General features: G+C 38.3%; 1 protein-coding gene across 1 annotated transcript in view; it reads left to right on the forward strand.

Annotated features, from left to right (window-relative positions):
- Positions 1–26,746, forward strand: part of PIK3CB (phosphatidylinositol-4,5-bisphosphate 3-kinase catalytic subunit beta) — a 282,887-nt gene that overhangs the window by 45,058 nt on the left and 211,083 nt on the right. The window contains exon 3 of the mRNA XM_027650417.1: positions 23,446–23,552. The gene's annotated coding sequence lies outside the window, so the exon portion shown is untranslated. The remainder of the gene's footprint in view (positions 1–23,445; positions 23,553–26,746) is intronic.

The following is a 26,746-nucleotide window of genomic DNA, read 5'->3' on the forward strand; positions in this document are numbered from 1 at the left end:
CACTTCCCTGGGATCCTTCTACCTCCGTGGGCAGAAACCAGAATCAGTTCAGCTCATGTTAAAGAACTGCTCCCCCTGTGAGCACCCCAAGTGTCTGTCACTTGGGTGAGATCTACTCATGTAGCTCATGGTGCTCTAAAAACAGAAAATGTTTTGTGTGGAAAAAAATTAAGAGAGTGATTTTTTTAATGTAGCACATTAAATTGAGCCATAGCTTTAAAATGAAACAACATAAAAACTTTGCTCGCTGCAATAAAATATAATGATCTCTTAGATTTTGCAGTAAACTGATATTATTCTAACTTGTTTTAATCTGACACACTTTCACAAGAGTGTGTTCTCTCAGCATAGCCCTCTGACATAGAGCTAATTTATAGAAGATTTGGGAGTATGATGCAATATCAGCTGCGTTTGCATAACTCATCACTGTTTTCATTTGAAATCTCTCGTTAAGACTCATGTTACTGTTTGGAAGGTTACTCAGTTCTTTCCTGTTCAATGACTGGGCTGATTTGGTAACTTCTAAGTATATTAAATGGGCTAGGAATAAAAAAGAAGCTTTAGATCATAGTCGATATTAAATTAGAATGTTATTCTTATCAAATGGAAGATTTCAGGCTAGGATACTAATTGAAAATCCCAGGTTTACAAGTAAACAATTATTTTTGTACACAAATAATAAGAACTTACAGTGTCCACATTATTTTCTTGCTATTTAATTTGTTCCAATAATTTAGTTTAACTGAATCCTTTTTAAAGTTTCTGGAACTAAAATCTTACCAGTTCCTTTAAATGTCTTTAAACACCACCTAGAAAGTGATTATTAGTTCAGTGTTTTAAAATGTGTATGTTCTGCAATATCAGAGAAAGGCCTGAAAAAAGCTCATTTGGCAAAAAGAATTAATTTTTAACATGAGTGTTTGCTTTTTAAAAGATCATACACCTCATATTCCCAGATTGTCCTCAGCTAGTTTTGTTGTTGAATTTTCTCCCATTTACTCTTATATTAAATTTTGTTCTAGTTAGAGCATAAGGCATCCACTTGTTTTCCATTAAAGATATTGTACAGAAAAATATGAAGTAAATTAAATCATCCCTTTATGCTCTTTCTCCTTAACTCTATTCAGTAAGTCATTTTAAAATGAATAAAATATCAACATTTTTCAAAATGGTATTTATATGCTTAAAATACATTTTCTTACCATTTACAGTAGTTGAAATGATTCAGTTACACTTAAATATTTCTAAAGGGTCCCAAGGAATTCTGTATGAAGTATTAGTCAGATCTGTCAACGTTGTATATTGACTTCATAAAATACCACTAACCGAAACTGAAAGCACCAGGATTACATTGCACTTGTTCTCTTTACATATTAAAAGATTGTTAGATGCCCATGTGTCAGAGACAAGACAAATTAACTCCAGTGTGTGCAGTGAACAATTTCATTGCTGTACCAAAGTTGCTGAGTGCTAAAGCTGAGTCGATGGCGTTCAGATTCATGGAGATTCAGAATGTCCAGGGCAAATGTTAAGCTGAAAATAGACAGCATTTTAAATCTGTTTTGCCATTCAGATGTATATAATCCACAGAGTTCTGACAAACCCGGGCCTTGCAGACCTTACAGATTCAGCCCAGAGTTCGACCAGTCAGGTTAAATTTCCTGACCCACTTCTGCTGCTCTGATTGTGACCATTGCTCAGAAAAAAAAGAAAAAGGGGGAAAAAAATACACCCACACACAGGCTTCCAAAAGGGTCGTCATGGAAGTTATATTTCTTCAGTAAAAATTCTTATTGAACCTGCTAATAAAGAAACTAATTAATTAACAAAAGAAAAATCTTGAACTGAGTTCTTCAAGGTTTCATTTTATTATTAAAAATGAAAAGATGGATTTGAGAATGAAAACCACCTTTGGTACAGTACTGAATCTTGTTTGCAGGGAAATGGATTTCAGAGTTTTCTTCTTTTACTTTGGCTTTCTTTTTTTCCCGTGAAGGAAAAGCAGTGATAAAGTATCTAGTAAGTGTTCAGAGCAGAGGAGTTGTAGAAATCCACGTAGGAAAAGGAAGAGTGAGGGTGAGCAGGCGTGTTGGGAGCAGGTCAGGAGCAGATCTGAGCTGCCTCCGCAGCTTCCCCAACGATTGTGTTTGGGGACCAGCATGAGGCTCTCTCCAAACCTCCCCTTGCTTCAGCAGCAAAATTATACTGTGCAACCTCATTTCATGAGGTTCTGCAGGACAGTTACCCAGCCCAAACAGAAACAAAAACCTACTTGGTACTTTCCCAGCAAAACCCAAACTGATCTTATACGAAACGTCCTTATTTCTTCACCTGACGGTTTTTGCAATATGTGTAATGTATGTGTGTGATACCTTTGTTTTGAACATCTGTCATGAGATTAAAATAAGATTTTAATTTCTGGTATGCTATTGATGTTCAAGAAATGTAGGATAGAAAGCATTATTAGCTATCTGCTGGTTGACAAGGGGGCAGGATTAGGTTTCTTTAAGGGAATTACACTTTTGATGACCCCGCTACATATAAAACATGTTAGCTAATGGGGGTGCAGAGGGGGCAGATTTAAGTGTTTGATCAGGAAATCCTGCATGAGCATATTGGATGGAAATTTGATTAGTAACCTTAGTGACAAGGGGATCAGATCCACTCTCCACGTACAATCAGATCTGGCAGTACATGCTTTTTTGTCTCTTTGAAGGAAGGGAACATTTGTACAGAATCAAGGCAGCGTATTGGATAATTTAAAAGGCTGTTACATATTGAAACCTGGAAAATCACCTTTTTTGTTCTATTTTGGAAATATGCTTGCAGTTATCCTGGTGTGGTTTTTCTTACCAAAAAAAAAAAAAAAAAAAAATGGAGAAAAGAGTAAGGCTTTTAGCATTTACAGGAAATATTTTATAGAAAATGGCCTTTTTCTAAAACTACTTGTATTTTACCTCAGTGTTGTAAAGAATGTTGGAAAAGAGCAGAATGAGAAAAACAATACTTTTGTCTATACTTGCCTAATATTTGTGCAACAGTATCAATATGGTTTTATACTGGTTGTAAGCATTCTATCTGTTGAGAAAGCTGATATAGTTTTGAAAACCAGTTTATTTTTTTAGATCATTAAAGCATGCTATCAGGTTTTTAACTAACATGTTAAAAATAAATATTTCTGTGTTTTGATAGCAAAGCTCCTTTTATTTGTGTTTGATTTTTGAAGGGAGCTCGAACTGACTGTAGAAATCAGGCCTCCCTTTTCCTTGGTGAGAAGTGTAAATTGAGGATGATAATGTGGTGACACTGATTCTCACGAGCCAAGCATCTGGACCCAAGTGTTTGTTTTATAAAGAATGGAGGCAAAACGAGCCACCTCCTGGTCTCCAAAACCTTGTGAGTGCAAGGACGGCTCTTGCCTGTGGCTGCACAGATTTTAGTGCAGTGTCCCGGTTGTGTTTTGCTCCCACTTTTGTGCAAACACAGTGAGGATAAAGCAGCCCATGAAATGCCCGTGGGCTCCTTGGCTGGGAAGAGTTGAGTGTCCTCTGCTTCGTGTGAAGAAGCTTCAAAGTCTGGTGCAGGGAATTCTGCTGATAACGCCCCACCAGACAGAGTACAAGCCCAGGTTCAAATGCTGGCTCTGCTGCTGACCTTAAACAAGTCATTTCCTATCTCTTTGCTCCCTCTTCCACTGCCCTACTCTGTTTTGATTTCCAGTTATCCAGGGTTGGATGAGGGCTTGGAGCATCTACCACATGTCAGGACAACATTTAGCACCAGTGTCTGTCCGACTGTGGTTCTGTGTCAGGATGCTAGTGTATTATAAATAAGATGTAGTTATCACAGGAAATCCTGGCACCTGGCAATGCAGGCTGTTCCTGTGCTTTAAACTGGGTGTAGACTTTAGCTCTCCCTTACTTGGGATTTTCATATTTTTAAGGACAATAGTATGGAAATTCAGGACGTGAAATCAGCCTTAGAGTTTGAAAAGGAAAAGCATGTCAAATTTTCCAGAGTGTTGTGGAAAAAAATACTCAGAGTAACCTTTTTATATAAAGTCCACTGCTAGAAGTAATTAAGTAATAACATCTGATGACACAAGGACTGTCATCTGTTTAAACTCAAAAAACTGGAAAGCTCAAGGAGCCCAGATATCAGATAACAGGAGTGCCTGTGTTGTGGAGCTTCTCAGCAACTCCATTCTTGAGGTGGATGTGAATTAACAGCTGAAAATGCTGTTTTTTAAAAAAGCCATACCTTGTGGGAGAAGTAGACAACCAGAATGGGGATGGGTCTCAGCAGCTGCAGACCTCAAACTGGCCCTGCTCCTCTGCTAGAGGTGCGACATCTTTGCCTTTCTCCATCCCAAACCTACAGGAGGATGAGGCCCTGTGTGCATTTGCTGAACTGAGACGTATGTGCAGTCTTGGGACACACTGAAGAATTTGCAATTTATTTTCTAAAAGTAGTTTAATGAGAATTAGCCTTTCCAGTGAGTTTGATAACGTTATTTATTTTATACAATAGTCTCGTGAGAACAGACAATACTTTCATTGTAATTAATTCATCTAATACTTCAAAAATGATACATCCAGCAGTTTAAGGCTCCTGCCTTTAAGATACAGTAAATGTTTGAGCTCGGTTTTTTTTCATTTACTACTTGATGTCAAAATACTTAGAATTGTTTTCTCCTTATAGCTAATATTATTTTTTCTTTCTTTTTAATACTATGGTCCTAATTGCAGAGAGTTATAAAGGAATGACAAAATAGGATGGAAAAAAAGGTTCTGATCGGATTATAAAGGCTAACAACTAACCAGCAAAGTGGAACTTTTTTTTAACACCATCCAATGATGTCACCAGTTTGAGGTTTCTCTGGGACTTTATTAAAATGTTTGTGACAGAGCCAATGTAAACCATCCTAAATCTAACACAGAGCTGAAAGGACTGATTTTAGGGAATGCAAAGATATGGATCATTGGGTCTGTCGAAGCGGCATCTTGAGCCAATTATTGGTGTCATCTTGAGCCAATTTAATCAATCCAAGGGGGACTCAAAGGAGGTGGGGGTGCAGGGTTGCAAGTGTTGGTCAAACATTCTGGCAAAAACGGATTTGTTGTAACAGCAACCAATCTCTGGTGTGTTGACTGACTTCCTGTGGCTCTGGGTTTGTGCACACTGTAAATAACTGATCAATCACTGCAACTGCTCTTTTAATTGCTGGGTAAATTTGTACATTATGTGATTGTATGTGCACAAATGTGAGCTCGAATTTATTTAAGACACTTCTAAAGGGGAGGTAATTTAGCGTAAAAGAACCTGAAATACCATACAGTGTTACTTTCAAAATAGTAAAATATACAAATATATTTCTAAAGAGTAACATCTACTGACATTATCTGAGTCTGATCTTGTACACAAGTAAGCTTGAGGGTTGTAATTCCTATAATATAAACTACTCACAGGGGCTACTCAGTTGAGGAAAGCTAATCTGCAAAACAATTATTAGCAACAGAGAACTGAAGTGACAAGCTCTTAAATCTTACTAAAGTGATTTTGTTTTATCCTGTCAGATCCATAGCAACAGTTTTTGGTCAGAAAATCTATGTGGAAAATTATTTAATTTAAATTCTACCCGAAGCACCTTTTAAAGATTTTTTGTTTGCTTTTTTGCTTTAATATTGTGGTATGATTAAGAGAGTTTTTATTTTAGTTAAAATCCCACAAACTCTCCCTCATTCAGTAACTTCTGTAAAAACTAAACAGGGAATCCTCCTCACCTTTGGGATTTTTCCCATCAATGAACATTTACAAGTCAAGGTACTACACATATTCTCTTGTTGTAATGACATATACAGTTGTAATTTATAGTGCATCTGTGTTTGGACATAACAGAAATTTTAAGTCACAAATGCTTTCTACTAGTTCTGCAATTTGCATCCTGCATTAGTTTAAAGGTAGAGACATGGTTTGTGTCTATATATGAACTGGGAGACTGAAATATAAATAGATATAGGTAGCAGTAAGAAAAAACAGTAGAAACAGCATATAAATCCATTCATATTACAATAAAAATACATTTCTTACATGTGAAAAATGTAGTATGTGTATTTTAAGTATGTCTCATAAAGATTATCTATCAAACTAAATCAGTGAGAAGGGGATATTTGCTTTGGACAAGATGTCTTGAAAAAGCAACTTACATGTTTTGGAACTGTTAACACTGCACAAGTTATGTCACTGCAGCACAGACACGACTGAATGCAAGGAGATGGAATGTGAGATGAGCCGATAAAACAAAGGCTCAAATTTAAAGAAGTACACATTCAACTTCACTGTTGCATCTTTGCTGCTAAAATATTGGCTCTTTTCTTTAACATATCCCAGCAGCTGAGGAAAAGAACACTCAGGTAAGTGTCCAAAACCCACCTCTTCTACCTTACTGCATTCACCCAGGGCCTGTTCTTTCCTTTCAAGAGGCCTTTCTCGCTTGCTGCTAAATGCACATGTAAAAACAGCAACGAGCACATTGAAGAGGGTTTGCAGTGTGTTCACTTGACTCTACACCCATGCCATTCCTTCATCCCACTGTGCTCAGTGCATCCTTCTCTCCAGAATAAAGAATGGCAATCTCCAGTTGGGCAGGCAAAGGCCAGTCCCTGCTCTGTGAGCTGGGGGGGTTTCAGCTCAGGTAAGAACAGCCCTGCAGCAGGATCTGCTTTGCACAGCAGTGCGAGGAAAGGGGGTGCCAGCAGAGCAATAGCATTAAATAAAAGGTGAGTCACAAGTTAAATACCTAAATCATTTGAGATCTTTCAAACATCTTCTGCAAAAGTGTTTGTTTGTTTGACACTGAATTAGTTCTATATTTCACCAGCAGAAAAATGTTGATTTTAAATTAAAGATCCAAGGTATGCCAGCTTACAGGAATCACACTCTTCAACGCATTCCCAGCTCAAAAATATTATTAGTGTTTAATTTGTCAGTAAAAGGACATTTTTTCTTATATTTATAGATAGTATTATACTTTCTATCACTTCTATCCAGTGTACCTTTTTATCTTAGATGTAGCAACATATTTGTGATGGTTCAACTTCAGCAATAATCTGCAGGCTCTAGGTCTGTAATTTATTATTTGCTCTAAAAGATCAGGTCCAGAGTTTAAACATCCCTAGCTGAAAGTTTATACCGTTCAGGACAGAAAATTATTCTCTATGCCTAGGTTGAAGTACGTTACTTCTTTATTGAATTAATTATGATAAGGATCATAACTTTAAACTAGGGGTGAGGTGCTGGCTTTCTACTAGGATTGCTTGAAGCAATTTTCATCTGAACATTTTTGTAGAGTTATTGAGTCTGGCAGGTCTGAACTTTATGAGAGAGTAACTTTCTCCACAACTTAAAAGAGGTTGGACATTGATCCAGGCAAAGGTTTACCATATCCATGTCTGTAGCCAGAAAAATTTGCACTGCATACTGAACAAATAACTACAGAACCAAATTAAACACATCTTATGAGCTTTTAAAAGAAAAGCAGTGCTGGCCCTTTCCCTGAGGGATCGATCAGGGAACTGAATTAATATGACAGATTTACTTCTTTTTTGTTTGTTTGAAGTGGAAGTCTAAAATGATTTTTGGTCAAGGAGGAATTAGTCTACTAAGTATGTATACATGAGGCTATTGAACCATGTATATTCAGTGACAAATTTTATATCTCTATCAGATTTGAAAAAGTTGGGCTTCAAAAGCAGGTAAAGATGTTAATCCTACAGTGATTGTTCCCCCCCGATTGGATTAAAAGGCCTAGGAACAACAGAAGGAAATTACAGGCTTCTGAAAAGTTAAAAAGAAAGAAGAAAAACATTCAGCTTGAGAAAAGCAGGTTCCAATAACTGTTCTGTTGCCTTGAGTCAAACACTCAGAGTTTGTGCAAGACTATAAACAAGAGATCCTCTGGGAAAACTGTGGTTTAAGTGACTTACCTAGAATTACATAAGAATTCTGTGGCTCAGATTGGATTAGGAATAATTTATTTAGGTGAGAGGTGGCTATTTTTCATCCACTTTGTGTTGCAGTACCTATGTTACCTCTACTTTTTTCAGAGCAAGAGAGGCAAGAGGCTGTCATCTAGCACTCTCAGTCTTACAACTGCTCAAAACCAGCAAATAGTTACTCAGTGTAACATTTTGAAATTTCAGAGCTTTTTCTATTATACAAAGGCTGAAACTCGACTGTGCTTTTTTTTATGTTATTTTATAATGTAAAAGATTCACCTTTTAAATCTTCAGAATTTTCAATTTTTTTGTTGCCCCTCTTTTATGCCACTGAGTCCAATAACAGGAATAATGTCAAAGATAAATTTTGCTTTCATTTTTATTTTGCTGCTTTTCCTAATTTCTGTCCTGGAAAGTTAAGAGTAGCAAATAGAGAGCCCGTAATTTCTAACAAAGTCCCTCTACTTTTACAAAACTTTCTGGCTATTGAAAGAGGAGGGTTTTTTCAGCCTTAATAGCATTACTTTCATATTCATTTTTTATTGTTTCAGTTCTGTAATTTGTTAGTTTGAGAAATAAAAATACCTTTTTTTTTCTGTTACAAGCAAACACAAGAAATCTACACTGACATTATGAATTGTATCAGAATAATCTTGAGAGCTGGAGCACTGAAGTAGAAAATACAGTTACCATTTAAACTTATAAACATCACTAAAAGCTTTGTCTTGCCCTGAGAACAGAGAGGAAGAAGGAGGATATGCTGATTTACTGCAAAGAGGTAGTAGAAACTGGTTACTACTCAATGGATTGGTATCTGTGGGTGTATAAGAGCATAAAACATGGCCCCTCAGGGGAGCTAAGAGGATTCTCTCTTTAAAGAGATAATTGGTGGGCAGACACCGAATGTGACAGAGGTCCATATAAATTTTTTGATAATATTGAGTAAATACTGTGAATAAGAAGAGTTAGAGGTGTTTATTCATTGCTTTTCCCAAAATCAAACTTACATGCTGCCCAAGGAGTTTCACAAGCAATAGATTTAAAACAGAAACAACCCTGACTTCTTTCATGACGCCAATAACTGTGCAATGGAAGTTGTAACGGGGTTTCAAAATGAAACTACACCGGTGTGAGGAAGGTGAGTGACATCTAAACAAAATGCTCTGGAAGCCCTTTATCCACTGATTTCTGGGTCATGGGATGTTACACTGGAGAACAGTCTCCATTTCTGGCTTTCCTCAAGACCATGCTGTTGGCAGCTGTGGAACACTGTAATGCAGGCAGCCGTGTCATGGATGTCCATAGTCCCTACCACTGAAGGGGACACTGCCATTATCTTTCCTCTTATCCCAACTCTACTTTATGTGGTCTATTGTACTTAGCTTGTAATATATTTTTAGGAGTTCTACTTTATTCTGCACCTTGTTCCTCTTGACTGTGCACCCTGCCTGGATTTGGGGCATGGAAAACCCAGCTTTTAATGTCCCTGGGTCCAGTACTACATTCAATGCCAAATATAAGTGCTAATAATAATAATACAAGATAGACTTCAGAATGCTTACAGTTCACTAAGTGTTCATTTAGTGTTTGAGATGCCCTGAGCAGTTCTTCACACGAGAGCTCATTTGGAAAATCAGCACTACCAGACTGTCAGTCCTGTTTATCCTGTTGTTTCATGTCCTCATGGCCTGTTATCTCAACCTTTGGAGTTTGCACCGTGCTTGGTGCCCCTTGCAATCTTCTCTTTTTTGGCATCTGTGTGAGCTTTTCCTCCATTGTCATTGGTCTTCAGGGCTAATAAACCTATGTGAGTGAAGTCTTAGGTCAACTTCTCCATTTTTAGGCTGTCTTGTAGCTATAGGGAAGTAGAAGAAAAGATGGTGGAGTATCTCTGAATCCCAAATCACGTGGACTATTTACGTGTTTCCCCATTAGCTGGGGGTTGGCAGTTCTTAGTGATTTTGGTATGTTTTTCAAGCGTGCTGCCATTTGGCTCTCACTTTTCTTCCTGAACCAAGCATGATCTGGTGACAGGCAATAACATCACGCTGCTATTCCTTTTGCAGGTCATCATCTGATCTTCAGAATGTAGGCAGTTATTTTGGCAGTTTTCTACCAGCCCTGCCTACATGAGCACATGACTGGTCTCACACCTCTATTGCCCTCTGTCCCGTGGGTTAAAAGATAACTATATTTTAGGCCTTTTAAATTTATAGTATATTTTCAAGTGTCTTATTTCTGGTACTGAACATAACTAACACGGTATGAAAAGGGTATGATGTCTCCTGAAGAGAAGACTCAATGAACACAAAATTAGGCGTTTAATGTTACTTCTTTATCCTTATTTTTTATTGTATGTAAAAATATATATCTATATTTATTTTATAGCCTTTCATTTCTATTTATCCTTGCATTGTTTCTTTTCTGATGAAACATAGCTATAATGTCTAATATCCTGTTAGATGAAAAGGGCATTTTGTGTGCTTCTGGAGTGATGTCTCAGTCACTGACAGTGCTGTCCATTACTCTAAAGAAGCAGTTTTGCTCTTTTCCTTTCTACCTAAATAACTTACCCTCTACTGCTGCTGAGAACTATTTCCAAAGTGATGTAATCCACTGAATTTCTTCAATCCTTTTTTTCCTACTGCCAGGCATTGCCTTAGTTTGAGATGGTTGCTGCAACGCTGTTGACGTTTGGGTTAGTTTTTGTGAGCTCTCTCTGTCTTCTCTCTCTATTCTTACAGTATTTTGGATTCTATTTAGGAGATACTGTATCAGAGCTGGCTGCTTCCAGAAACTCCATTCTTGGACAGCGTGAATTTCTTTATTTGGCAAATGTTCAATTCTGGATTTTTTTATATCTCTTTCCAAAAGTTTTGTCCTGAATTTCAATAATTATCAGATCTTTTGTCAAGAATTCATCCCTTCCCCATAACTGGCTTCTTAGTTTATGATTAGCAAAGTCTTTTATCACCATGTTTTTCTATCTTTGTTTTTCTTTGTATCCTTCAGCTCAGGTTTTCTCATGCTTCTTTAATGCAATTAACTAATTGCTAGCTTGCTCCTCTTGATTAGCACAAGCACCTTAAAGCTCCTGCTATCAGAAACTCAGATCAGTGCTGGCTGTTCTCCCTTAGGCTACAGATTTGGAGCACAGCTGTGAGGACATTTGTGGGCTGAGGGCTCTGTCTGTCCACACTGCTCAGGAGCTGTGTGCCTGGGGCAAGTCCTGGAGAACCTGAACCACACTTTCAGTCCCTGCTTCTGGGCCTTCCAAAACCAGTCCTTTGTCTTAGGAGAGTGATTTTAAAAACAGTTGTGCCTTTTGATCCATTGTCAAGATTTTGTTTTCTGTAAACTATTCTCATAAATAAGAGGTGATTTTGTTAAGAGCCTGAGGAAGCAACTCAGTTGATAGAAGCACTGTGTTCAGTAATAACAGGGATAGTGATAGGTCCTGTGTAATGTAATTATGGTAGCAAACATTTCCCAAAAAAAAGGAGTCCAAATCTTTATTTTTTTCCCATGTTCCAGGGGTGCATTAGGTCAGATGGAGAAAGGTCAGCACTTCATGTGCCACTGACCAGCACTGAACCTCTATGGACATCTGGGACAATGATTTCAGGCACATGGTGGGATTCCTGGGGCTTCCTGTGCAGGACCAAGAGTTGGACTTCAGTGATCCTTGTGGGTCCATTCTGACTCAGGATACTCTATGATTCCGTGTTTTGATGACAGAAATGGAGTTGAATTCTCATAAGGTCCAGGCCTTAATTGCCAATTCTGAGCATTATTGAAAACCAAGTCCCTTTAATTCCACTTGCTAAAGACAACCAGAGGTTTCCCCAACAATTAATTTCCACCATTTTGCTGAGGATTTCCTCTGTTTTTATTCCAGAGCAATCTGCCCAGTTCATATGCATGTGCACAAGGAAGAGGACAGTAAACCAAGGCACTGGCTCTTGTTCTGCATTAATGCTTCTGCTTCCTCAGACCTCTGAAAAAGAGGAGAAAAAAAATTATCTTCCATGAATACTTTTTTCACTTAATAAATGTGAGGTGACAGCTAGAGAAGTGAAGAGGAATGACATGGTTTATGGCTGTTTTCTTTTCCTTCTATAATAAGGAATTGGTTCATCATAAATGAGAATGTTAATTCCTATTGTTTTAGCCCAAATCCTTTCTACTGCATCAAAACATGGATTTTCTTCTAAGGCAGCTGCAATGCTTTTCTCACAGACAGATGTTGAGCTCAGTCCTGATGCGCAAGACACTTCAAACCCTCTGAATTTTGCAAGTATTGTTACTGTATTCTGTTTTCCCAACAAACAGACAAAAAGCAGTTTGAAAGTCTTTTTGCACTTTACATGAAGAATTTTGGCAAAAGTGGAGCATATTTATGTGGCTCTGACAATCAGGTTGGTTTTATGCAGGCATTTAGCCTTTTAATTTAATAATTATCTTTTAATTTTGAAGTACTTTATCTTTCCATTCTGATAGTTCAAATTTAACTTTGCTGATAGGGTTTTTCTCTTAGTGCCACCATGTATTTTGTACAGAGTGCAGAAAGCCAAGTTCTTCCCTTAACACACTTGTTTGGCTTTATAATATATTCATGGCTAGGCTTCATGAACGAAGATTTGGAAATAATACATACTAATATTATATTATATTATATTATTGATGTTTGTAAGACTGGCTTTCATGTTTGGAAGCTGTCACTGCATTTGATTTTAATTTTGCTCTGCTTTTTGCCCTCTACTACAGACTAATGCAGTGTTTAGGAGAGGCGGCAACTACTTTAATGACACTCTTAAATCTCAGCCCAGATTAATTACAGCATAGTAACATTTTTGTCCTAGTAACAGCTGAAGTGGGTTGTGTCAACAAGATGGAATTTGACTCACTTGGGCTGTAGCACCCCTTTTCAGGGCTGCATGTAAATGATTAGGGTTTCAGAGAACACGTGGACAGTGAGTGTGTATTACTCTGAACTCAACAGTGGATGAAAAACATCTGCCTTATTAAGCATCCTTTTAGAGACAACCATCCAAATATGCCTTTTGAAATCAGCATTCTTGATTTTTTTTGTAGCAGCCAAGGTAAGCATAGCTTTAACCTTCCCAGTAAACCATTTCTAGGTGTGATGCTGGCAGGGACTGTGAACCTTCAAGACTGGGAATTACATTATCTGTTTATAGCACATGCATCCAGTCAGCAATTGGAATTCATGATCTACCAGGGAAACATTAGAGTGTTCTGCACAGCCATGGTTTTACAGAGCTGCTGAAAGATTGTGTTCTGGAACTAACTACACCTTAAAGAGGGTAATTACACTGTGTGTGATGGTGTGCACTGGGCAGACCATAAGTAATGTGTAGAATTTGCCACCCTACACTTTTTATTTAGAAAAATCACCAGAGATTAACCTTTAGCATTTATATATAAAAAGATTTTCAGAAAGATTTGGAAGGTCATGGGAGAAACCAAAATACTTCCAAAAATTTCTTTGGGTGTATATCTGTACTTAGAAACCTGAAACTTGAAAGCATCCTCAAGCATAAAGCACATATGCTTGTTATCTTAATTGACTTTCACTCCAGAATCTGTGAACTTCAGTCACTGGTGCTCCAGCATTGAACTGAAAAGCAGTCTCCCCTCGGTTCTTTGCACCAGTGTTGGCATTAATAACTTTGTAGTTCTAAAATTAACACAGTGTAGTCAGCCCAGATGCCAACAGATCTGAGCCTCTGAGCACTATTTTTTTTAATATTCTGTTATAGGTAAAAATAAGATTAAATGTCAGTGGCACAGAAGTCTAATTTAAATCAACTTCCATAATCAATAAGTTTCACTGAAAATGGCAAAGCCTGGTGAGAAAATACTTGTGATTTACCAGCAATGTAAATCTCAGGCACCCTATCACTGTTAACAGAAGATCCTGTTCGAGGACATTGCAAAGTGATCCTATTTGTTTACATTTCTTATTAAAAAACAACTGATAGAATGAATCTGAAATTTATCTTGCCTGTTAAGGACAAGCCTCAACAATGTCAGCATGTTTTTACATTTAAACTCTTGTGAAAAAAATAGGTAGAAAATCAATATGAACTTCTAGCACAGTCCATGTTTTACCTTGCACACTCACATCAAATTCTTCTTGATATCAACTGCCTGACTTGGTGGCAGTTATTCAGACACGGTTTAGTTGGTGTCAGCAAGATTTGGGCACATGGAAAAAGGCAGTAGTCCTTCAGGCATGCCCTTAAGAGCAGGTTTATTTTAGCACTGAACTGGCTGCTCAATGCTAAACCCATGCTTAGGTGCTCTGCTGCAGCCAAGTACTGAGCAGAAACCTGCTCTGCTGTAGAAATCAGGAAATACAGAACTCTGATGCCAGATTAATGTACAGACCTTTCACTTGAAACCAAGGTCTATCCAGTGCTTTTCAGTTAGGTATTCTTACTGTGACATTTATGATGGCAAAGCTTAACATTGCTGGGAACGCTGAAATGTCCTTAGCTGCTTTGAAGCAGAGATTTGTAACATTTTAATGGTGGATATTCCCAAAAAACAGAAGCTGGAAGGTCTAGCCTGAGGCTGTCCTAAGACAACAGCTGATCTTAAGAAATATTTTTACTATCTTTTTTCATGAGAACTGTACACAGTTAAGTTTTAAGCTAAAAAGGAAGTGATTATTGTCAAGAAAGGAGTAAAATCTTTTTAGGACTAGATATTTCTGGGAGTCTGAGGAGAAGCTGTGTTTGTTGTTTGTCATACCAACTGCAGGGAATGTGTCTGAGCCGGTTCTCTTTAAATCCAGGTCTTCAGTGGAAGTTAACAGTGAACAATTATGTCTGGATAGTGTGCCCCACATTAAAGGCCAAACTCCCTCATGATACAAACTGGCAAAGCTGTGCTCATGTCTCTCTAATTCAAAATTTGCTTCAGCAAGTGTGTTAGAACTGGCCTTTTTTCTGCCAGAGCTGAGCCCAGGGAGAGAGATCATCAACCAGAGAACAACAGTTCTATTTAAGGTCCCTATTTCATTTAAATAGAAAAAGCCCTTTGGGGAGATAAAAGCAGAATAAAAGAGCCTCGGGTTCAAAATCCAAACCCTTGCTCTCAGTCACAGAGAAGAAAAGCTGCCCCTGTGTTTGTATTTTCTGTGTCAGTGCATGAAATGTTTCAGTGGCTGTTTCAGGCAGAGCCAGTGTTAACTTTGTTGGATACCTGAGAATAAAACAGGCCTGGGTTTGCTGCAGGAGTGCTACGAGTGAGTGACAGGAACACGTGGCTGTAACCCTAAACAGGATTGTGAAGGCCTTTATCCAGAAGCCAAGTTTACAGATTTTGCAAAGACATTAAACAAACACTGTAACTTTTAACATAAACACAATTAACTAACATAAATATTTAGGCAATTTTCTTTTCATTTCACTCAATGCATATAGTGCACATGAATCAGAGTTTACCCTTAAACAGTTGGCCTTAGGATACCATTATCACTCTTATCAATAACTCAACTTTTCTAGAGCAAATAACTTCCTTGCTTAGCCCAAAGACATTTCTTAAACTTAGTACTTGCTCCAAAGGATTTCAGGATTCGTTCAGCTTCTTAGACTGATGAGTTGTTAGACACAGAGAGTTCCTTTCAAGGGTCAGACAGACAGGGGTAGTTTTTTCTTGCCATGCTCAATCTCCAGCTATTCCAACAGCACAACAGAAATTTTGCAGTGTGAAAGTAAGTAAGGACTGAGTAATGGATATAGAAATTTCTCTCTTAAACCAGCACACAGCATTGCTCTAGTAGCACTAATATAGCATTACTATAATCCCTTTTTAGTAAGAGGTCTTGCTGTGAGTTTGGTGCAGTCAGGTAGAGAACCTGTATAGATACAGAACCCTTGGAGTGTTCAGTAAACACAGTCAGTCACCTACTGTGTCCTATTCTGACCACAAAACTACCGCTGTCCCAACAATTTGGGTCATAGTCAGCCCCACTGAATACAGTGAAGACTTTCAAGTTGCATATCCCTCCTACATGTGACTTACCAAGGCTGCAGAGCTGGAACTGAGCCTTGTAAAAAGTCATGTTTTATCCCGTGGAGATAGGCATCTCTCCCAGAAGATATTCCTTACTTGATAAACCTTTATGAATTTAATCCAACCAAAAGCAAAATTTTTACAATGTGGAAACTAAGGCACAGACTTTATACAAGTCAGTCCGTCCCATAAAAAACACCAATTCATGACCACAGTGGCTTGTGTATATACCAGCATGATGATGAGAAATCTAAAATTCAAGTATATCAAGAATTCCTCTCTTTATTCTACACCAGAGATGTCACTTCTTTCCTTTTCCTGTTTTTCTTACCCTGTCAGGCAAAGTGGCCGTTTCATTTAATTCTCTTATTCAAATATTTCTCTTTTTCTTCTTGCATACTGCATGGTTATTGCGTGTCTCTGGATACTCGGGTGTTTTGCACTCATCAGAAAATGCCTCACTGCTGAGGAATGACAGGGAAAGAATGGAAGTCACTTGCAAAGCATAAAAAGGCAAACAAACATCCTACCCAGTGTGCCCTTACATGGATCCAATAGCCAACTGTCCTTGAACAGTATTATCCGTGATACCACTGTACACGGACAGTTTCAAATGTTTTCCAGTCAATAGCTAAGCAGCCCTGAAATGGATTCCACAGGGAACGTAGAATCTCTCCACAGCAGGTAATGAGGGTCATTTCATAGGAGAGGTAAAACAGATCATTTCAGGCTGTCTGCATTCAGGTCATTCCAGAACTGAGGGACAAAGCTGACAAGGAGCTTCTCCATCTGTTCACTAAGCTGTCTATCACCTGCTATCAAAGAGTTGAACTCCTTAGTAAACTCAAAAGAGTAGAGTTAGAAGGATGGTCATTCCAGCATTCAGGAGTAAGGGAATGTCAGGATCAAGCTTGCCTCTGTGGCTCTTGCAGAATTACAGAATGGTTGGTGTTGGAAGGGACCTCTGGAGATCGTCTAGTCCAAACCCCTGCTAAAGCAGGTTCTCCTAGAACAGGTGGCACAGTGATGTGTCTGGGCAGGTTTTTAATGTCTCCAGAGGAGGAGACTATACTATTTTTTCCCATAGGACCCTTACATTGTTCAGGAGGAAGCCTGGAACTGTCTGGGATGACATAGGCTGATGAATCAGAATCAATATTGCCTCTAGGCTCTCTTTATTGCATCAACTGGAGGACATATATTGAATGATGCAGAGGTAAAAGAAATCAGATAGTGGAAAAATCTGGTACTGTTACCGTGTTTCATCATATTAACACCCACAGGGGTCATCAGCAGACTGAAAAATAAGTTCAACCAAGACAAAAATTGCTTTTAATGGAGATCAATATCTAAAGACTAAGTCTACCCTATGTCATTTTTGTGATTGCATGACAATAGTAAAGCTATTTTCAATCTAAATTAAAAAGTGTTCCAAGCCCTGGAAACGTAAAACTGCTTGTGTGACTCAATCTTATTCACACATGTACACAAAAAGAGTCTTTTTGGCCCCAAATGAACCATATGTCTTTTCAGTCTGATTAGTGGATGTGGGGGTGTTTCTTGGAAGATTATGTGCTGGGTATTAACAAGCTTCTGCTGAGAAACTCTCATCTTAGTTCTGCATTGGCCTACATTGTAAAGATAAATGAGGCTTTCCTGTGCATGTCCTTGCAATCCTTGAAAAAACAGCATCACCCCATTGAACAAAAGCATCAAGAGTCCACATGACTCTTCCAAGTTCACCCTGGAAGTCAATGTTGGACCAGGATGTGGAAGCCAAGTCTTCCCATTCATTGTCTGATGCCCCAGACAAGGGTGTCCTCACCTTCATTGGTTAATAATGTAATTACTAAATTCCTAAGGCATACTATGGTCTCCTTAGATAGGTTATATTCCACATGATTTAGTAATACCTAGTCCCCTGTACTGCCATGATAACATTCATACTCATAAAATGAAGGTGACAAAGGTGACAACATTCAGACAGCTCGACACATCAGGTTGCTGGAACTCCTGGTCCTTTTAGAAAGTGTCTAGTCAGAGTAGACTTCTAAAGGAAAAAGGCTTCTGTGTGTGCTGCTGCAGCGAATGTGGAGAAATAGAGTTCTGCTCTTGTCCAAGAGCTCAGAGAAAGCTGGAAATCAGAAACTCTTGAGCAGTTCCACTGATTCTGTAACGCCAGGTTCGTGAGAACTCACTTTGTTCAAACCATGTTTTCTGTGCTGTGGTTTCTCCACTCTTCTAAGGTGGATGACTTGATTATTGGTGTAATAGTGTGAGTGGGCTCTTTCTCAGTGTGCTGCAGATAGGGAAGAAAAGATGTAGTCCTGAGAATGCACACGGGCTGTTTGCTCAGAACATTGGGGAACCAAAGTTCACGAAGTTTTCTGCACTCATACGTATCTAAACTATCAGAGGTGTAGGTAAAAGAGAGTTTTTGAATTCAAAGAAACAGGAAAGTGGCAATGCCACAGGACCCATTTTTTTCTGGGATTCTCATTGTACGAAATCTGTGAAAGTGCTGACTGCTTGTGTCAGCTGTGAGATCAAAAGTCCAGTCAGCCCACTTTTCTGTCTGAAATACTGCAGGGATCCCAGGGAAAAGGATGAAAACACAGCAAGTATATATTTATCTTTTGTATCTTCTGCAAGATACTTCTTGGGCCAAAGGCGTAGGATATCAAGGGGATTGCAGCTGATTCAACCTCTTCCCCTGATCTGAGCAGATTTTGATTAAGCTGGCATATACATCTCTGGTTCAATGATGGAATTAATCACTTGGGCATAAGATAGTGAGAGTTTTTATAAATAATTTAAAAGTTCAGTCTCGTTCCTCAACTTCATTCCATGGGCAGTTGTACAGCATGTAAAATTTGTGTACATTATTTACAGTGATAATCTCCAGGAGTTATTATGGTTCCATGAATCTACTCATGTGGTATCTTGTATCTTGTCAAAATTATCAAAATAAATTAAATACAAAAGCCTTATGATACACTCAAATGAAGTCCATAGTCTTATCTTGTCCCCTAGTTCTTCATACAGATACAAGGACTGAGTAGGAAAAGGGCTATCAATGTGGAAGCTGTTTTGGAAAAAAAAGGAGAAAATAAATGGAAACAACTTCTGTGGTCGAACTGATTCTCTTGTTTTCTGAGACACTGCCAAATCACATTTGAAGATACTCAGAGCTTTAAAACTGTCTTGGGGAGCTTGTTAAGTCTACCAATTTTTTAGGTGACTAAGTAGGGACATGAGTTCTTAAAGAGATGGGAAATATCCTCTTTTAGTGTGTATATCTACATATTCCTTCCAGTTAAAAGTTTGGTGAAAGACGTAAAGGAAATGTGTACTTCTGTATTAATAATATCAAGCAGTGACCTAGGGAAAATCAGTGTATAAACCCCGTCTCATAGTGAAGGTTTTTATGTTGGTTTCAAATAATACTAGCTCTGGCGTATATTGGAGTAATAAGGAACTATAATAGAAATAAATCAGAATATGTATATTCTACAAGATCTTGTTTACTCTCCATAAGAGTGTTTAAAAAGAGTTCTAACATAGACACAATTACCTTTGAAATCTATTATGTTTAAACAGGTTAGTTTTGTTGCAGAAGAATATTAGAGTCCTTTGTGCAGTGTGACTGGAAAAAATTATTTAAGAAACGTATTTGAAAAGCTGAAAACATAACAGATCCCTTAGCTGGGGTTGGTTTCAAGCCTCTTACTAGAACTTCCAGGATAATCTCTGACTGGAGGCAAATCGGGAAGTAAAAATTTGTGGCATCACTTTATGTTTGTGAGGCAAAACACAGACAGGAATTTGAATTACCAATGTCACTGTAAATTGTTGTCTTCACACATCCTACAGTGTAATAATCCAAGGGTAAACCTTAGCTGGGCTACACACCTGCTCTAAGAGCTGTGTTCATAGTAATAACCATTTGAACTGCTTTAACTCCTTGAGGAAGTTCCTCTAAGCCGTTTCAGGTTACTAAACTGATGATCCCAGCATATATAGACCTAAAAACCAGCTATATTTGTTTTCTGAACGCCTTCAGATGTTGTGAAATACATATGTTTTAATTGCTTTCTGTTGTATTTCCATGTTCTTTCCACACAGGCCACATTCAGCATATCCTATCTGTGATGGCTCAATTTCTCATTACTACAGAAATATCCAAACAGCACAAGGGTTTGTAACCACCAGGCAGCGTGTTTAGAATCAGAGAAATAACTGAGAAACAATACAGAGGATGATGAGAAATATGAGGAATATCTATCTTTAGAAGCTAAAGTATATTTGTATTTAATTACACTGTGTTTCTATCTTGTGCAATACATATTGCCTCCAAAGATGAAAAGAAACAAGCTGGAGTACATTTAAATGTGATCATCTGGTGTGAATGTTTTAGGCAACTAAATTCTGCCATTATGATTACTTTCCATTCTCACGTGGCATTTAATATTGGAGGAAGCAAAATAGTTCTGTGTGGTTGTAGTCTATCCAATATCAGTGTGTTACTGGGAAGTTAAAATCTCATCTAAACCAAAAATGTAAATCTGCCAGACCTCCCAAGAGTACTGAAAGCTTCTTTTTCTCTCCTTGTGATTTAAAGTGTAGAAGAGATAACATCGCTTCTTTTGTATCTGGGAAATCATTCTTTCTGCTCATTCCTAAAAAGTTGTCCCTCTTTCAGCTTCTTCTTCAAAGAAGGATTGCTTTTCTGAACCCTCTTGGTTCCTTTTTGAGCTTTCCTTTCATAGCTGTCATTTTACCTTATAAGGTCCTGTCATTTCATCTGTCATTTTTTTAAAAAAACTGTTTTCATCTAACGACCTTTTAAATTCCATTTATGAGTGAGGAAATGAAAATGAACACAGGTTTGGGGCTTTAAATTTTTGTAGTAAATATCATATGCATCTCACTTTACCGACATGATGCTATCCTGTTCAGCTTTATAGAGGTAAATAAGGAAAGGCTAGGAAGGAGAAAACAAAGCATGGCAATGAATTGATCACATCATAAAGCATTCTTAGATACCTGGGGAACTGGGTCTAACCAGGCTAGCAAGGCTTCTGAAGCTTAAACTGGAGTCTATGAGCAGAGGAGATGGAAAAATATGGGAGATCCTGTCCCAGGAAAGAAGAGAAATGAAGAACATCTCGAAGGAGCACCAGCAGCATGTTACAGCAAAATAGTTGGCATCTTCACAGAGGCTTTAGCACAGACACTGCATATTGTCAAAGAATGCAAAGAAAGGTCTAGTTTAGCACATTCTGCATGCAAACTTGTGTTGGTTTGGTCTTTTGCTGTGTACCTTTGGGTGAATAAACAAGGTGAATAAATAGAGAAGAAGATATTTCTCTGTTGTTTTAATAGGCTTCCAGTCCCAGACTCCCTGCAGTGTGAGCCAGGTGCATGGAGCTCCACTGCAGGATAAATGAGCCGGGTGGGAAAAGCCACAGCAGCTTCCTCCTGAGAAATTCCTACAGGATACCTGGTCAGACACTGGAGGAGATCTCAGTCTTACATGGTGGCTGTGCTAATGTTATCCCTGTAAGAGCCAGCAAGGAGGGTTTTTCCCAAGAAAAAATGATAAATCTTCCCCGTAATATCTATTATTTCTTTGTAATTCTGTAGAGAAAATCTAAACTCGAGTAAGGGCAGCCACAGCATTGAGGTGCCTGAATGAATTCTGTGAAGAGAGTCTTTAAGGTAATAGAAATAAAAAGACCAAGTTGCTCCCAAGAACCTGTGGTTGATTTTTGCAGGTATATAAGGCATAAACTGGCTGTGAGCACACAGTGAATCATCACTGCTGCCATTTGGAAGAGCAGATCACTCAGGCTGGGGCCCTGCCAATGTCATTGCTGTGTTTAATGCTGTGGCTCTGTGAGCCAGTGGGGCAAATTAATGTCTTCTGTGATAATTCCATTAAAGACTTATTATTCTGAGAAATCACAGAGGGCAAAGGTCATGATCTCCTGGGAACTCTGAGCTATTTTGCTCAGTATTTCTATATTTAACTTTGCCATTGGGTTACTACAGATATTTGCATTGCCTCTCTTTCAACTTCTGTTCTTCCCTTACCAATGATTCTTGAAAACATTTTGGTTACTTATTTTAAAATATTTAATGCAGAGAATTATATTCTCTAATATGTTTTCACCTGATCAGTATATATTTGGGAGCAAATATGACCTGGAGCAAAAATTCTTTGAGCTCTTGGATATGTTTTACATACTAGGAATGTTTAATAGAAAGATACTACTGAGAACTGAGGGATCAGATTAGTAAATGCTATTGGTGAAAACTTAGAGGTCATGACCAGTTAAATACTCCAAGAAATCTGTGTTGGAGGAATACCACCTAAATTTGTCATATGAGTACTTTATTTATTATGCACAGAATATAAACAACTAACTTTCTATTACAATGGTGATTGCTGATCTTCGGAATACAAACACCAGTTATTTGTTGAAGTTTGGGTAATTCAGAGATGATTCTTGGGAGTTACTTTTACTTCAAGAAGTGGATCAATTCCTAGGCATTGTTCCATTGTGATAGCACAAAGCCTGAGTCTGGCTGGAGGGCATGTGATTTAAGATTGCATTTCCTCACAGTGTGATATATATTTGATGGTTAATCCATCAGAAGAAAACATGTTTGATGGGTGAGTTCTACAAATCTGTTATGAGGTGAACTGTCATTTAAGTCCATAATCCCAGCAAAACACCCCACCACTGCTCAAGAGAGCAGTGTTGACAAAAAGACTAAAAGCAGTTCGTTGGTGTAGGTTATTCAATTCACAGCACTGAAAAAGTTATGTCAGCAAAGGATTTTTATAATGGTATAATTTGCATCTCCCTTAAAGGTGCAAATGTACTTTGGCTTTTTGAGCTCCAGCTGTTCTATGCAGCCCAACATCACAGGAGACAAGGCAAGGAGCTGGCTGGACCCTCTTCTCTTTCCTCTGACCTTAAGGGCAAAGACTTGTATGTTTAAATCAGAGGAGCATGAGCGTGACCCCCTCCTGTAATGAGGCGAGGGAAGCACAGCAGGAACACGTTTGGCAATCTGGGGTCTGCTTGTAGGAACAAAATGCCATTTTAACCATTTAAAATACAGGAGACTGCATCCAACACAACTCTGTCCCTGGGGACTGACCAGGACAGTTTTAGCCCTTGTAAGAACAAAGCAATCAGAGGCCTTGCTGCAGGAGCTCAGTGCCCTTTCACAGAGTTTCTAACAAAGGAATGACTTCTTATTTATTTATTTTATGTCTTCAGCTAAGCTTTGATGAGAGGTTCCTCAACTTTTCTGTAGAAGCTGCATTTCCTGTCTGAGATAGTATTTAAGATGAAGACTGACTCCTTCTCCTGTTTCCTTTCTACAGACCAAAAGGAGACCCTTTCAAAGAATACAGCCTTTAATCTGGAGGCAAACATGTGCCCTGTTTGAAGCCCTCATCTCTTTTACAATGACTAGTGTTGCTGCTTGCAGGTAACAGTTTTTATCTCGTTTAATCCCTTATAGCTCCTTCCTTCACTTGTATTATGCCACAGAGGAATTAGACCCCTTTTATGCTGTGCTTCTGCTGGTGGATCATCGTGGCATTGGGGATAAGTAAACACACATTTAAGTCAATAAATCAGCTACTTCAACAATACCTTGTTTTATTCAGCATGGCAATCTCACAGCACATTCAATCTTAGATGAAAGGGTGTTTCATTAGTGTTTTTTAGATACATAAGATCCGTTTTTGCGTGAATATTCTTTTATTTATTTGTTACTTTATTATATTATCTCTAATACTACTAGTACTGCTAATAGTAGTGGTATTATTCATTTGATGTGAATCTCAAGATGTAAATCACTAGAGAATTTTTCCACTAAGAAGCCAATTTGATGGTTATTGCAAATAGTGGGAAAAAATACTTGAAACTCCAGAGGATACTGGGATAAGCCTTTTTTGGTCATACTCATAGTTGACCAGCTGTGAAATAAGACACATTCTCTAACAGCATGATATCCCTGTGAGAGGCTTTACAGTCTGATGAATAGTCATTATCATCCTGTTTATTGGCCAAATGTTACACTGATAGCCTCTAGTTAAATAAGGACAGTGAAAAAACCCCACTAATTTAATGCAGGTGGATATCCCTTCCCCTCCTGCATGCTGACTAACATGGTGTTCGTTAGTCATCAATTAGAAGACACTTTTTTCCCTCATGAGCTCATGATGTTCCTTTTCTAGTGATTTTTTTTTCTTTGTCGTGACGTTGTGAAAGCTGGAAATTTGTATCAGTTAGTATCAATGTGAATTATACATGCCAAATTATAACTTTGAAGTTATTTGGTATATTATTCATATTTTTAAAAATATATGCTCCTTCACTTGTAATCTTAGTAAAATTCACAGATGTTTTGGGTAAATGTATTTTACTGTCTCTTCTACTCTCTTATGGAACTACTCATACACATTTAAGACTCAATCTTACTCCATTCAGTGGTACATTTGCCACTGATTCAGAAGTAGTTGGATCAAGGTCTTTATTTGGAGGAAATGGATGACAAACGCCTTAGAAAGAGGTGTTTTGAACAGGTGAATAATGTAGCAAAGGTGAGTGGAAGGAGCAGCCAGTTGTTCTTAACAGCTCAATAGAACACCTGGCACAATGTAGACGTGCATTGTGGCGGGGTGTGCATTACACAGCTCCAGGGCTGGCAGCATTTCTATATATTCCTACTTTTTTTTGTTTTTTGACCAGTCACTGTAGGTTACTCTGTCTTCATTTATGGAAACAGATGTTCATTTGTGTCCCTGTTTATGAGAGTATAAATTCTTAGCACTACAGAACACTTTATAGTGGACATTTTCTTCTTAAATTTCATTTGACTAACAGGTTGCTACACATTCATACCACATTGTGTAAAACTGAATGTAGAAGATCATCTATTTTGGATAGATATTACAGACTTGCAAATCATTACATAGCTACTTGACACTAGTCATGCAACTAGTGTGAGTTTAGCAGAACTGTCTATAATAAGTGGTAAGTTAAATATGTGCAAAAGTTTGTGCAATATCAGCACCTGAGATTTTGAAGACACCTGCAGAGAGCCAGGTAATTTCACAAGGAGATCAGTGAAATCAGTCCTGTGAATACAGCTGTAAATCTGTGGTGGTTTGCTGTATGTAATAGCACAACAGCTTTGATTAACCACAAATCCCTGCAATAACATTTCTGTTCTCCCAAATCCTGGTTTCACCCAAAACGTATGATCCATTTCACCAGAACCACTTCTGAATTGTTCATTTCCTTTCTGATCACTCCATCCACCTCTCTGGTTCAGTGCACTAGGACATAGAGCTTATAGGAGTGACAGATGTGAAGTTTTCTTTAAAAGGAAGTTGTGTTCATTTTTTATACATTCAGAGAGGAGAGAATATTATTATTTCTTTAATAAATAACATTACATCAAAAATACACCTGACTTCTGTTCCTGATTCCTCATGCTCATGGTAACAGCATCATGAGGCCTCACTGGCTATTGTTGCAAGCCTGAGGGACACTGGTGGAAACTGGAGCATGAAAAGTGAATTGTTTCCCTATCACAATATACTGTTGATCCTTCTGGAACATTTTTGGTTGTTTTTCTGTGCATGTGATATAGAAAATGGAAGCATGAAATGAAAATACTCTGTTTGGAAAAGCTGAAGATTCTGTTTGATAAACAGAACTAAAGTATTTATAAGACTTGAACATTTCCTTTTTGGGTCAATGCCTTGTCATTTTCTTCCCTGAGGCTAAAATCTCAGCATATTTTTGGGCATTCAAATCATGGCCTGAACTCAGGAAGAATGAGAGGATGAGTCTGATAGTGTGGGCATTCTGTTTCCTCTGCCTACCTGCCCTGTCACTCTCGTGTCCTTGACTTTTGTAGGCTGGTTCTTTCCGCAGAAGACCAACACACATCAGGTGTTTTGCTCCCTCCCAGTCTTCTACAGGGGACTGAGATCAGTCCCTCAGAAATTGTTGAGCTTCAGATGTCAGCCCTAATTCCCAGATTTGTAATGTCGTGAAAACAAAAACAGTCAAACTTGGATTGCCATCATCCCTCCCTCCATCCCACTACACCCCGTCCTCTTCACACTTGTCCAAAACTTTTGGTGATGGCAATATCCAGATTAGGACATTCCAAGAAGAAAGACAGAAAACTATGTCAGTTACTAAAGACCTTTTATTCCCTGTGGATTTTTGGCTGAAGAACACACTGTGAAAAGGAGCCGGGGCTTCAAATACCAGGGGCAGCTCAGAGCAAGGCAGTGCTGTGTCCCCTGTTCTCTACACTAGCACAGTACTGTGGACTCCTGCAGCCTTCTGTGATGAGGTTAATCTCCCACTCCTACAGGAGCATGAACTGAAACAGGCCCATACCTGTAGCTGCAATTTTATTTCAGAACAGGATATAGTATAGTAGCTGAAATGCATTCCTATTATTTTATTCTTCTCACAGGATCCTAATTCACAACCAATTTTTCATAGAACCCTCTGTCTTAAGGACACTTTCACGTACACATCATGGTCAACAGGCTGGGACCTACAAAGTTAGTGAGAACAATACTTGGAGCTCTTTGGTTTCTACCACTTCCATCTGCACCGACTAGTGCCTTACACTGACAACACTCCTAT

This window comes from Corapipo altera, unplaced genomic scaffold (assembly GCF_003945725.1).
Source record: "Corapipo altera isolate COAL_440 unplaced genomic scaffold, ASM394572v1 54, whole genome shotgun sequence".
Classification (NCBI taxonomy): domain Eukaryota; kingdom Metazoa; phylum Chordata; class Aves; order Passeriformes; family Pipridae; genus Corapipo; species Corapipo altera.